Consider the following 12,490-nt stretch of genomic DNA (forward strand, 5'->3'; position numbering starts at 1 on the left):
TGGCTGGGAGTCTCCTCATTGAAAACATCAGAAGCTCTTCAAAGGTAAATGATTTTATTTATTTGGTTATCTGGCTTTTGTGAAAATGTTGCGTGCTACATGCTACACAAAATGCTATGCTAGCTTTGCATACTCTTACACAAATTAGTCAATTTCTATGGTTCAAAAGCATATTTTGAAAATCTGAGATGACAGTGTTGTTAAGAAAAGGCTAAGCTTGAGAGCAAACGCATTATTTAAATTTTATTTGCGATTTTCAGAAATCGTTAACGTTGCGTTATGCTAATGAGCCTGAGGCTTAGTCACAATCCCGGATCCGGGATGGGGAGTTTCAAGAGGTTAAATAAAGGTGAAATAAATCAATATTTTTTTTTACCTATCATCTGCTATGGGGATTCCTTAGTACTTGTTAGCATTCTGGTAATTTACGTCTTTGGGGCTTATTTTTTCATTTGAAAATATTTTTCCACGAATTGTGTGCACTACCGGTAATCACATATATCCCAAGATGGCACAGGCACAGTATGAAGCAGTGGAGGACCATCCTACTCTGTGAATTTCATAAAAATAGTGAAACATTTAAAAGTTATTATTTTTAGATAAAACATATTCACATTTCACCAAATAATTTATTAAAACACTTTTGCAATTAAGGTCTACAGTAGCCTCAACAGCAGTAGCCGGAGCACAGCTAGCTTCCGTCGTACTTTGGGAATATTGGTTCTCACCCCCTTCCATAGACATACACATTAATTATGATAACTTCCGGAGGACATCCTCCACCTTATCGGAGCTCTTGCAGCACGAACTGACATGTTGTCCACCCAATCAAAGGATCAGATATTGAATCTAGTAGTGAAAGCATAAGCTACAGTTAGGTAACACTGCAGTGCATAAAATGTGGTGAGTTAAACTATTATCTTTCTCACCGAGTTAACAGTTTTGAACAAGTTAATGTATTCAAAAACAGAGAGAGCTTGCTATATTCCATTTTTTTCTCACTTTCACAGCTAGCAAATGCAGCTACTTAGTTGAGCCTACTCAAACACCAGGCTCAAACAGAGGGATGCTATGTTAGTTAGCTGGCTATGGCTATCCAACACGGGAACTCTTCCAAGTCAAGGTAAGCTTCTGGTTTTACAAAAGTATTGCCACTGTGGCCCACTGGTGTAACTGATAAACTGCTTACTACACTGTACTGCATGATTGTAGCGGTTTTACTAACTCGTTCCTTCTATTAGCTATGTTGACTATGATGTTACTTTACTTTAGCTAATATGGTGACAACGACATAGGCTGTGTGTAGCGGAACTGGGAGAATGTAATATGAATGACAGTCATCCAATATGCTGTAACAGAATTAAGGCCAAACTCATAAAATATATTTGTGTCTTCCTTCATCTTAAACGTCACCGAAAGCCACTGGTATCAAGGTCTGGAAATCTGGATTTTGCCCAACCCAAACACACTAAACAGTCGGCACGACAATTCCTCTTCCCCCTCATGAGGCTGAAAAGATTTGGCATGGGCCCTCAGACCCTCAAAAAGTTCTACAGCTGAACTCAAAACATTTCTGAAGTTTCGAAGGTCCCCAAGAACACAGTAGCCTCCATAATTCTTAAACGGAAGATGTTTGGAACCACCAAGACTCTTCCTAGAACTGACCACTTGGCCAAACCGAGCAATCGGGGGAGAAGGGCCTTGGTCAGGGAGGTGACCAAGAATCCGATGGTCACTAAGACAGAGCTGCAGAGTTCCTCTGTGGAGATGGGAGAACCTTCCAGAAGGACAACCATCTCACCATTCAGGACTTTATGGTAGAGAGGCCAGACGGAAGCCACTCCTCAGTAAAATGCACATGACAGCCAGGCACATAAAGGACTCTCAGACCATGAGAAAAAGATTCTCTGGTCTGCTGAAACCAAGATTGAACTCTTTGGCCTGAATGTCAAGTGCGATGTTTGGAGGAAACCTGGCACCATCCCCATAGTGAAGCATGGTGGTGGCAGCATCATGAGGTGGGGATTTTTTCAGCGCAAGGACTGAGAGACTAGTCAGTATCAAGGGAAAGATGAACGGAGCAGAGTACAGAAAGATCCTTGATGAAAACCTGCTCCAGAGTGCTTAGGTGAAGGTTCACCTGACAACAGGACAACGACCCTAAGCACACAGCCAAGACAACGCAGGAGTGGCTTTGGGACAAGTGTCAATGTCCTTGAGTGGACCAGCCAGAGCCCAGACTTGAACACGATCCAACATCTCTGGAGAGACCTGAAAATAGCTGTGCAGCGACGCTCCCCATCCAATCTGACAGAGCTTGAGAGGATCTGCAAAGGGTAAATGGGAGAAACTCCCCAAATACAGGTGTGCCAATCTTGTAGCATCCTACCCAAGAAGACTCGAGGGCTGTAACCGTTGCCAAAGGTGCTTCAACCAAGTACTGAGTAAAGGTTCTGATGACTTATGTAAATGTGATGTCAGTTTATTTTTAATACATTAGCAAACATTTCCCAAAACCTGTTTTTGCTTTGTCATTATTGGGTATTTTTTTGTTGTAGATTTATGGGGGGGAAAGGATGTAACGTAAAAAAAAAATGGGGAAAATGTCAAGGGGTATGACTACTTTCCCAATGCACTCGATTGTATGTTATTTTTAGTATTTGTTTTATTATTTGTAATTCAGTTTGTTGTTATTCATCGTGACACTATTTACATTTTTATTTAATTGATCTTATCTTTAACTCTGCATTGTTGGAAATGGACCCATAAGTAAGCATTTCACTGTTAGTCTTGAAGCATGTGACAAATCAAATGTTACTTGATCTGATTGTGAACAAGTGCTTCCATGTTATTTTTATTTAACCAGGCAAGTCATAAAAATAACAAATTCTTATTTACAATGACGGCCAACCTCCCCCGGCCAAACCCTCCCCTAACACGGACGACGCTGGGCTAATTGTGCGCCGCCCTATGGGACTCCCGATCTGTCCTGTTCTCTCTGATACCGCACGGCAAGCGATACCGGAGTGCCAAGTCGAGGTCCAAAAGGTTTTTAAACAGCTTCTACCCTCAAGCAATACGACTCCTGAATAGCTAATCAAATGGCTACTCAGACTATTTGCATTGTTGTCCCCCCACCCCACTCACCCACTCTTTTACCCTGCTGCTACTGTAGTTATTATCTATGCAATCACTTTAACTCTACCTACATGTACATAATACCTCTACTAACCGGTGCCCCCGCACATTGACTCTGTACCGGTAGCCCCTTGCTACTGTTATTTTACTGCTGCTCTATAACTAGGTTATTATTATTTTTTACTTATCTATGTAACTGCATTGTTGGTTAAGGGTTGGTTAAGGGCTTTATAGTAAGTATTTCACTCTTAAGGTCTACACCTGTTATATTCAGAGCATGTGACAGCACAAATTTGATTTGATCACGGCAGGTTGTGACACAGCCTGGGAACGAGCCAGGGTCTGTAGCACTGAAGTGCTTTAGACCGCTGTGCCGCTCGGGAGGCCTGTATGTGTTGTATGTATGATTTTTTATTTTTTTTGTCTTGCATTGTGTGTGTTTGTGAATATCAGTTCCTTTTTGAAAGATTTTTTTACTTTAGCATTTTGTCTAATAAATAAATAAAATAAAAATACTATATAGGCCTATAGAATACCATCTGTATGATAAGGCTAGGCCTAAACCTTCTCAATTTGGGAGAGACCTACAATGCGATGTCCAAGGGTATTTGGGTTTGGCAGGAGACAGTTTCTTCTCAAAGTAAGGTGTGAGAGGACGACAAGGATGCAATTAGCATAATGGAATTGCCATGCGGTTCGTTCCCAATGAAAGGTGTCATTTGACAAAGAGGACTGTCAACGGACTTATGTCCTTCCCTGAGATTGTTATTGCAGGCTGAGGGGGCTGCTCTCACAAGATTGCCTCAATCAATCTCATACTCACAAAGCTACATTTAAAATGACACAATGAAGGATGTGTTATTATGTTAGGCTATCACCACCTCAAAGACCAAAAATAAATGATGGCATCCACGTGTGAAGAAAATAATTAGTTTATTTTACGTTATCCAATGATGGAGTATACAAAAACCCTGATTGACCCCTAACGTTTTTGGTTAAAAACCATGAAATTAGTAGAATGTATGAATATGCTCGATACCTTGTACCAGAAGACGGCAGTCATTGACATGATTGATATTTTAAAACATCTATACCACCCACAACGTCAATACCACCCATAATTCTTGAAACACTATCTGAAGGAGCTTCTAAGCCCCCCAGGGGCAGGATAAGGCCAGTGACAGTAGAAATGTTGGGGGATTTCTGTTTCTCCTGGTACTGTGACAATTTCAGAGGCAATTGAGCTGAACAGACCCTGCCAGCTGTATTGAAAAATTGGGGTGATGGGTGAAGTCACCCGGATCTCGATAGAGGAGATGAAAGCATCCCCGGGCATAGTGTCCAGACAGCGATAGTGACAGTGTCACAAATCAGCCTAATTATTGTCATATGCTGGAGGTGAATTATATGGTCTGAAGAGTCGACAGGTATTTCAGGGAGAAAAAGCTTCTCTAGGAGTCTGTGTAAACTGACAGTTGGCAAGTTTTTTTGGGGTACTCATTATAACTCGTGTTGAAAGTTGACCTGAAAAAGTTAAGAAATTCCTCTATATAATAAACCATTTCTCCCCTAGGCAAACAAAGATATGTTCATTTTAATGATTTCATATACAATGGCCCTAAAAGACCTTTAACTGACCCCCGTCCTCTCATGAGACTGTAGATAGCCACATTTATCTAGATTATTTCACTGAATCTATAGTGATGAAGAGCAAAAATAAAATCTTCCTCCCCCATTTGAAGACAGTGAATCATGTCTGACAAGAAAAGCACCACTCCGCAGCCTCCCACACTCTAGCTGAAGGCACACTACAGCAGCTGTGACTCTGCCACCTACAGCATATTATTATCCCACTGCAGAGGAGTCAATGAAAGAGATAGCCGGAGATGGCTAAACTCACCCTGACCTCTATTCAAACACACTTCTTCTCCAAACTGTTTCTATCGTACGGCTGTCATTTTTTTGCGGGAAAACCAGGATGTTATATTCCCAACTTCACATGGGAGCTAGCCCAAATTGTTTGCCTCAAGGTGAACAGTAACTCTAAATATAAGCAACAAATAGCTTGGAACAAACCATTTTCCTCCAGGAAAAACTGAGCATTTCAATCAGCCCACTCCAATTCCTGAGAAAGGGGCAAAAAGGTAATAAGCTGAGTCACACAAGTGTGCACTTGTGTAGGGGTTTAAGAGCTGTAGCTGCCTACACCTCACTTAACAGACAGTTTAGTCTCGAGTGATGAGGTCACCACTTCAGCATCTACATCCCCTGCTAAGGGACATACCTGTAGGTGGGCACTCAGCGCAAACAGTGATTTACCGGTTCTCTCTCCAGCAGAGAGGAACCATCTGGCCAAAATGAAATCTGACATTAACTCGTATCCATCCACTGCCAGGTGTGTGTAGACTGGAGTCATTAAGCCTTCTGGAACATGTTGTACCTAACTTTGATGGAAGTTTAATAAACAACAGAACTCTACAGAAATGCAAGGCACAGCCAGGCTGAAGCACACCAAGCGCCAATGACTCAGGGCATCGCATATGAGACAACGACATTGCAAGTTGGCAACTCCGTAGAAAACAGATGGTTGGAGATGGGCAATAATTGAACCGCTTGTCAAACTGGAGACTACAGACGCATACAAAAACAAAAGCGCACCTAGCTCGTCGCAAGTGAAAGTCCACAATCCCTTGCAAAGTTCACATTTTGCTGCCTTAAAATTTTATCTCAAAAGGAAATACATTCTATTAATTTCATACCAATCTACACAGACTAGTCCACAAGTCTAAGAAAAAAATATTACAAATATATAGATTTAAGGTTTTCTAACTAAGATGTCTTGATTGTGTGTCTTCACAGCTCAGAGTTAATACTTGGTGGAAGCACCTTTGGCAGCCATTATAACTTTGAAAAATAAAACTATAACCCAGGGTTAGGGTTTCCTCTAACTTTTTACCTGGGATTTGCTCCTTTCATATTTATTTTGATCCTATCAAACTCCAACCAGTCTCTGCCGGTGACAAGCATACCCATAAAATGATGCCTCCACAACAATACTCCAAAATACATTAGGTTTCACATGTTGTATTGGATTTGACCCAAGCCTGGAGTTTTTATTTAGGCCAAAAAGTTAATTTCTTTGCCATGTCGTCTTGCAGTATTATTTAACAGACAAATTTGCAAACAGAATGGATCATTTGGAGTGGACTTTTTTAAACACAGGCTTAATTCTTTTCACTTTGTCATACAGGCCAGTAATGTGGAGGGAATGCAATGTTTACCCTCTGCATTATCAAGCATTGCGGTGGCAACATCATGTTATGGGTATGCTTGTCGCCGGCAGGGACTGGGGAGTGTGTCAGGGTCAAAAGAAACATCAAAGGAGCAAAGCCCAGATGAGAAGGTAGAGGAAGCCCTACTGCCTCAGTCTTCTAATACCTAACCCTGGAGAAGAGTTTTATTTTTCAAAGTTGGGATAATTACCACCCCCTATCCAAAAATATATTATATTCTGTGCAAGGGGTGTTTAGACTTTCATCTGGCACTGTATAACAGTGCCTTCAAAAACCCCAGGCTGAAGTGATGCCGCAACACTGCGATGCAGTACCTTAGGACCGCTGTGCCACTCGGGATGCTGTACAATAATAGTTTTTAACATGATTTTTGAATGACTTGCTCATCTTTGTACCACACACATATAATTATGTGTAAGGTCCCTCAGTTGAGCAGTGAATTTCAAACAGATTCAACCACAAAGACCAGAGAGGTTTTCCAATGGCTCGCAAAGGGCACCTATTGGTAGATGGGTAAAAATAAAAAACAGAAATTGAATATCCCTCTGAGATGCTGAAGTTATTAATTACACTTTGGAAGGTGTATCGATAAACTCAGTCACTACAAATATACAGGCATCCTTCCTAAATCAGTTGCTGGAGAGAAAGGCAACAGCTCAGAGATTTCGCCAGGAGGCCAATGGTGACTTTAAAACAGAGTTTAATAGCTGTGATGGGAGAAAACTGAGGATGGATCAACAACAATGTAGATATTCCACAATACTATCCTAAATTGACAGAGTGAAAAGGAGGAAGCCTGCACAGAATAAAATACAGGCATCCTGTTTGCAACAAGGCACTAAAGTAATACTGCAAAACATTTGGCAAAGCAATACATGTTTTGTCCTGAATACAAAGTGTTTTACTGGATTTTCCCCAACATATTACTGAGTACCACTCTCCATATTTTCAAGCATGGTGGTGTCTGCATCATGTTATGGGTATGCGTGTAATCATTAAGGATTGGAGAGTTTAACAGAATAAACAAAAATAATCAGAATAGAACTAAGCGCAGACCAAAATCCTAGAGAAAAACATGGTTCAGTCTGCTTTCTACCAGACACTGGGAGATTAATCTTTAAGAAGATAACAATAACCTAAAAACACAAAGCCAAATCTACACTGGAGTTGCTGACCAAGAAGACTTTGAATTTTCATGAGTGGCCTAGTGAGTGGCCTACAGTTTTGACTTAAGACTGCTTGAAAATATATGACCAGACCTGAAAATTGTTGTTTTGCAATGATCAGCAACCAAGATGACAGAGCTTGAAGAATTTAATAATAATAATAATAAGAAGAATAATAATAATAATAAGGCAAATGTTGCACAATCCAGGTGTTTCACAATCTTACTGATTTACCCAGAAAGACTCTCAGCTGTAATCTTTGCCAAAGGTGATTTAAACACGTACAGCTGAAGTCGGAAGTTTACATTCACCTTAGCCAACATGACCCCCACAACATGATGCTGTGCTTCACGATTGGGATGGTGTTCTTCGGCTTGCAAGCCTCCCCCTTTTTCCTCCAAACATAACGATGGTCATTATGGCCAAACAGTTCTATTTGTGTTTCATCAGACCAGAGGACACTTTAAAAAAAAATGTACGATCTTAGTCCCCATGTGCAGTTGCAAACCGTAGTCTAGCTTTTTTATGACGGTTTTGGAGCAGTGACTTCTTTCTTGCTGAGAGGCCTTTCAGGTTATGTCGATATAGGACTCATTTTACTGTGGATATAGATACTTTTGTACCCGTTTCCTCCAGCATCTTCACAAGATCCTTTCATGTTGTTCAGGGATTGATTTGCACTTTTTGCACCAAAGTACGCTCATCTCTAAGAGACAGAATGCATCTCCTTCCTGAGCGGTATGACCGCTGTGTGGTCCCAGGGTGTTTATACTTGCGTACTATTGTTTGTACAGATGAACGTGGCATTTGGAAATTGCTCCCAAGGATCTACCAGACTTGTGGAGGCCTACAATTGTTTGTTTTAGCTGATTTCTTTGGATTTTCCCATGATGTCAAGCAAAGAGGCACTGGGTTTGAAGGTAGGCCTTGAAAAACATCCACAGGTACACCTCCAATTGACTCAAATTATGTCAATTAGCCTATCAGAAGCTTCTAAAGCCATGACATCATTTTCTGGAATTCTCCAAGCTGTTTAAAGGCACAGTCAAGTGTATGTAAACTTCTTACCCACTGGAATTGTGATACAGTGAATTATAAGTGAAATAATCTGTCTGTAAACAATTGTTAGATAAATGTCATGCACAAAGTAGATTTCATAACCAACTTGCCAAGAAATGCGTGGAGTGGTTGAAAAACAAGTTTTAATGACTCCAACCAGTGTATGTCAACTTCCGACTTCAACTGTACTGACTCAGGGGGTTGAATACTTGTATAAATCAAGATAGTGTTTTACTTTTCATAGATTTAAACAAATATTTTTTGGTTTGACTTTTTCTACCATTTTGTGTAAACAGTAGTTATTTATTATGGATATTGATCTCATCCCGTCAGTAGAGGACACCTGGATATTTTTTAAAAATGCCTTCCTAACCATCTTAAATAAACATGCCCCATTAAAGAAACCAGGAACAGATATAGCCCTTGGTTCTCCCCAGACCTGACTGCCCTTAATCAACACAAAAACATCCTATGGCGTTCTGCATTAGCATCGAACAGCCCCCGTGATATGCAGCTGTTCAGGGAAGCTAGAAACCATTATACACAGGCAGTTAGAAAAGCCAAGGTTAGCTTTTTCAAGCAAAAATTTGCTTCCTGCAACACTAACTCAAAAAAGTTCTGGGACACTGTAAAGTCCATGGAGAATAAGAACACCTCCTCCCAGCTGCCCACTGCACTGAAGATAGGAAATACTGTCACCACTGATAAATCCACCATAACTGAGAATTTCAATAAGCATTTTTCTACGGCTGGCCATGTTTTCCACCTGGCTACTCCTACCCCGGTCAACAGCACTGTACCCCCCACAGCAACTCGCCCAAGCCTTCCCCATTTCTCCTTCTACCAAATCCGTTCAGCTGATGTTCCGAAAGAGCTGCAAAATCTGGACCCCTACATATCAGCCGGGCTAGACAATCTGGACCCTTTCTTTCTAAAATTATCTGCCGAAATTGTTGCCACCCCTATTACTAGCCTGTTCAACCTTTCTTTTGTGTCGTCTGAGATCCCCAAAGATTGGAAAGCAGCTGTGGTCATCCCCCTCTTCAAAGGGGGGGACACTCTTGACCCAAACTGCTACAGACCTATATCTATCTTACCATGCCTTTCTAAGGTCTTCGAAAGCCAAGTCAACAAACAGATTACCGACCATTTCGAATCTCACCATACCTTCTCTGCTATGCTATCTGGTTTCAGAGCTGGTCATGGGTGCACCTCAGCCACGCTCAAGGTCCTAAACGATATCTTAACCACCATCGATAAGAAACATTACTGTGCAGCCGTGTTCATTGATCTGGCCAAGGCTTTCGACTATGTCAATCACCACATCCTCATCGGCAGACTCGACAGCCTTGGTTTCTCAAATGATTGCCTCGCCTGGTTCACCAACTACTTCTCTGATAGAGTTCAGTGTGTCAAATCGGAGGGTCTGCTGTCCGGACCTCTGGCAGTCTCTATGGGGGTGCCACAGGGTTAAATTCTTGGACCGACTCTCTTCTCTGTATACATCAATGAGGTCGCTCTTGCTGCTGGTGAGTCTCTGATCCACCTCTACGCAGACGACACCATTCTGTATACTTCTGGCCCTTCTTTGGACACTGTGTTAACAACCCTCCAGGCAAGCTTCAATGCCATACAACTCTCCTTGACGTGGCCTCCAATTGCTCTTAAATACAAGTAAAACTAAATGCATGCTCTTCAACTCTCGTTGGCTGGCCCTCGCTTTATACTCGTCGCCAAACCCACTGGCTCCATGTCATCTACAAGACCCTGCTAGGTAAAGTCCCCCCTTATCTCAGCTCGCTGGTCACCATAGCATCTTCCACCTGTAGCACACGCTCCAGCAGGTATATCTCTCTAGTCACCCCCAAAACAAATTCTTTCTTTGGCCGCCTCTCCTTCCAGTTCTCTGCTGCCAATGACTGGAACGAACTACAAAAAGCACTGAAACACATCTCCCTCACTAGCTTTAAGCACCAACTGTGAGAGCAGCTCACCGATTACTGCACCTGTACATAGCCCACCTATATTTTAGCCCAAACAACTACCTCTTTCCCTACTGTATTTAATTTATTTATTTTGCTCCTTTGCACCCCATTATTTTTATTTCTACTTTGCACATTCTTCCATTGCAAATCTACCATTCCAGTGTTTTACTTGCTATATTGTATTTACTTTGCCACCATGGCCTTTTTTTGCCTTTACCTCCCTTATCTCACCTCATTTGCTCACATCGTATATAGACTTGTTTATACTGTATTATTGACTGTATGTTTGTTTTGCTCCATGTGTAACTCTGTGTCGTTGTATGTGTCGAACCGCTTTGCTTTATCTTGGCCAGGTCGCAAATGTAAATGAGAACTTGTACTCAACTTGCCTACCTGGTTAAATAAAGGTGAAATAAGTAAATATTTTTTTTTACCTATCATCTGCTATGGGGATTCCTTAGTACTTGTTAGCATTCTGGTAATTTACGTCTTTGGGGCTTATTTTTTCATTTGAAAATATTTTTCCACGAATTGTGTGCACTACCGGTAATCACATATATCCCAAGATGGCACAGGCACAGTATGAAGCAGTGGAGGACCATCCTACTCTGTGAATTTCATAAAAATAGTGAAACATTAAAAAAGTTATTATTTTTAGATAAAACATATTCACATTTCACCAAATAATTTATTAAAACACTTTTGCAATTAAGGTCTACAGTAGCCTCAACAGCAGTAGCCGGAGGACAGCTAGCTTCCGTCGTCCTTTGGGAATATTGGTTCTCACCCCCTTCCATAGACATACACATTAATTATGATAACTTCCGGAGGACATCCTCCACCTTATCGGAGCTCTTGCAGCACGAACTGACATGTTGTCCACCCAATCAAAGGATCAGATATTGAATCTAGTAGTGAAAGCATAAGCTACAGTTAGGTAACACTGCAGTGCATAAAATGTGGTGAGTTAAACTATTGTCTTTCTCACCGAGTTAACAGTTTTGAACAAGTTAATGTATTCAAAAACAGAGAGAGCTTGCTATATTCCATTTTTTTCTCACTTTCACAGCTAGCAAATGCAGCTACTTAGTTGAGCCTACTCAAACACCAGGCTCAAACAGAGGGATGCTATGTTAGTTAGCTGGCTATGGCTATCCAACACGGGAACTCTTCCAAGTCAAGGTAAGCTTCTGGTTTTACAAAAGTATTGCCACTGTGGCCCACTGGTGTAACTGATAAACTGCTTACTACACTGTACTGCATGATTGTAGCGGTTTTACTAACTCGTTCCTTCTATTAGCTATGTTGACTATGATGTTAATTTACTTTAGCTAATATGGTGACAACGACATAGGCTGTGTGTAGCGGAACTGGGAGAATGTAATATGAATGACAGTCATCCAATATGCTGTAACAGAATTAAGGCCAAACTCATAAAATATATTTGTGTCTTCCTTCATCTTAAACGTCACCGAAAGCCACTGGTATCAAGGTCTGGAAATCTGGATTTTGCCCAACCCAAACACACTAAACAGTCGGCACGACAATTCCTCTTCCCCCTCAAGAGGCTGAAAAGATTTGGCATGGGCCCTCAGACCCTCAAAAAGTTCTACAGCTGAACCCAAAACATTTCTGAAGTTTCGAAGGTCCCCAAGAACACAGTAGCCTCCATAATTCTTAAACGGAAGATGTTTGGAACCACCAAGACTCTTCCTAGAACTGACCACTTGGCCAAACCGAGCAATCGGGGGAGAAGGGCCTTGGTCAGGGCTTATCTCACCTCATTTGCTCACATCGTATATAGACTTGTTTATACTGTATTATTGACTGTATGCTTGTTTTACTCCAT

The 12,490-nt window shown here is 41.3% G+C and overlaps 1 pseudogene; it reads right to left on the bottom strand.

Annotated features, from left to right (window-relative positions):
• Positions 1–12,490, bottom strand: part of LOC135549402 (probable ATP-dependent RNA helicase DDX10) — a 138,145-nt pseudogene that overhangs the window by 72,538 nt on the left and 53,117 nt on the right.

The sequence above is a fragment of the Oncorhynchus masou genome, chromosome 12 (genome assembly GCF_036934945.1).
Source record: "Oncorhynchus masou masou isolate Uvic2021 chromosome 12, UVic_Omas_1.1, whole genome shotgun sequence".
Taxonomy (NCBI): Eukaryota; Metazoa; Chordata; class Actinopteri; order Salmoniformes; family Salmonidae; genus Oncorhynchus; species Oncorhynchus masou.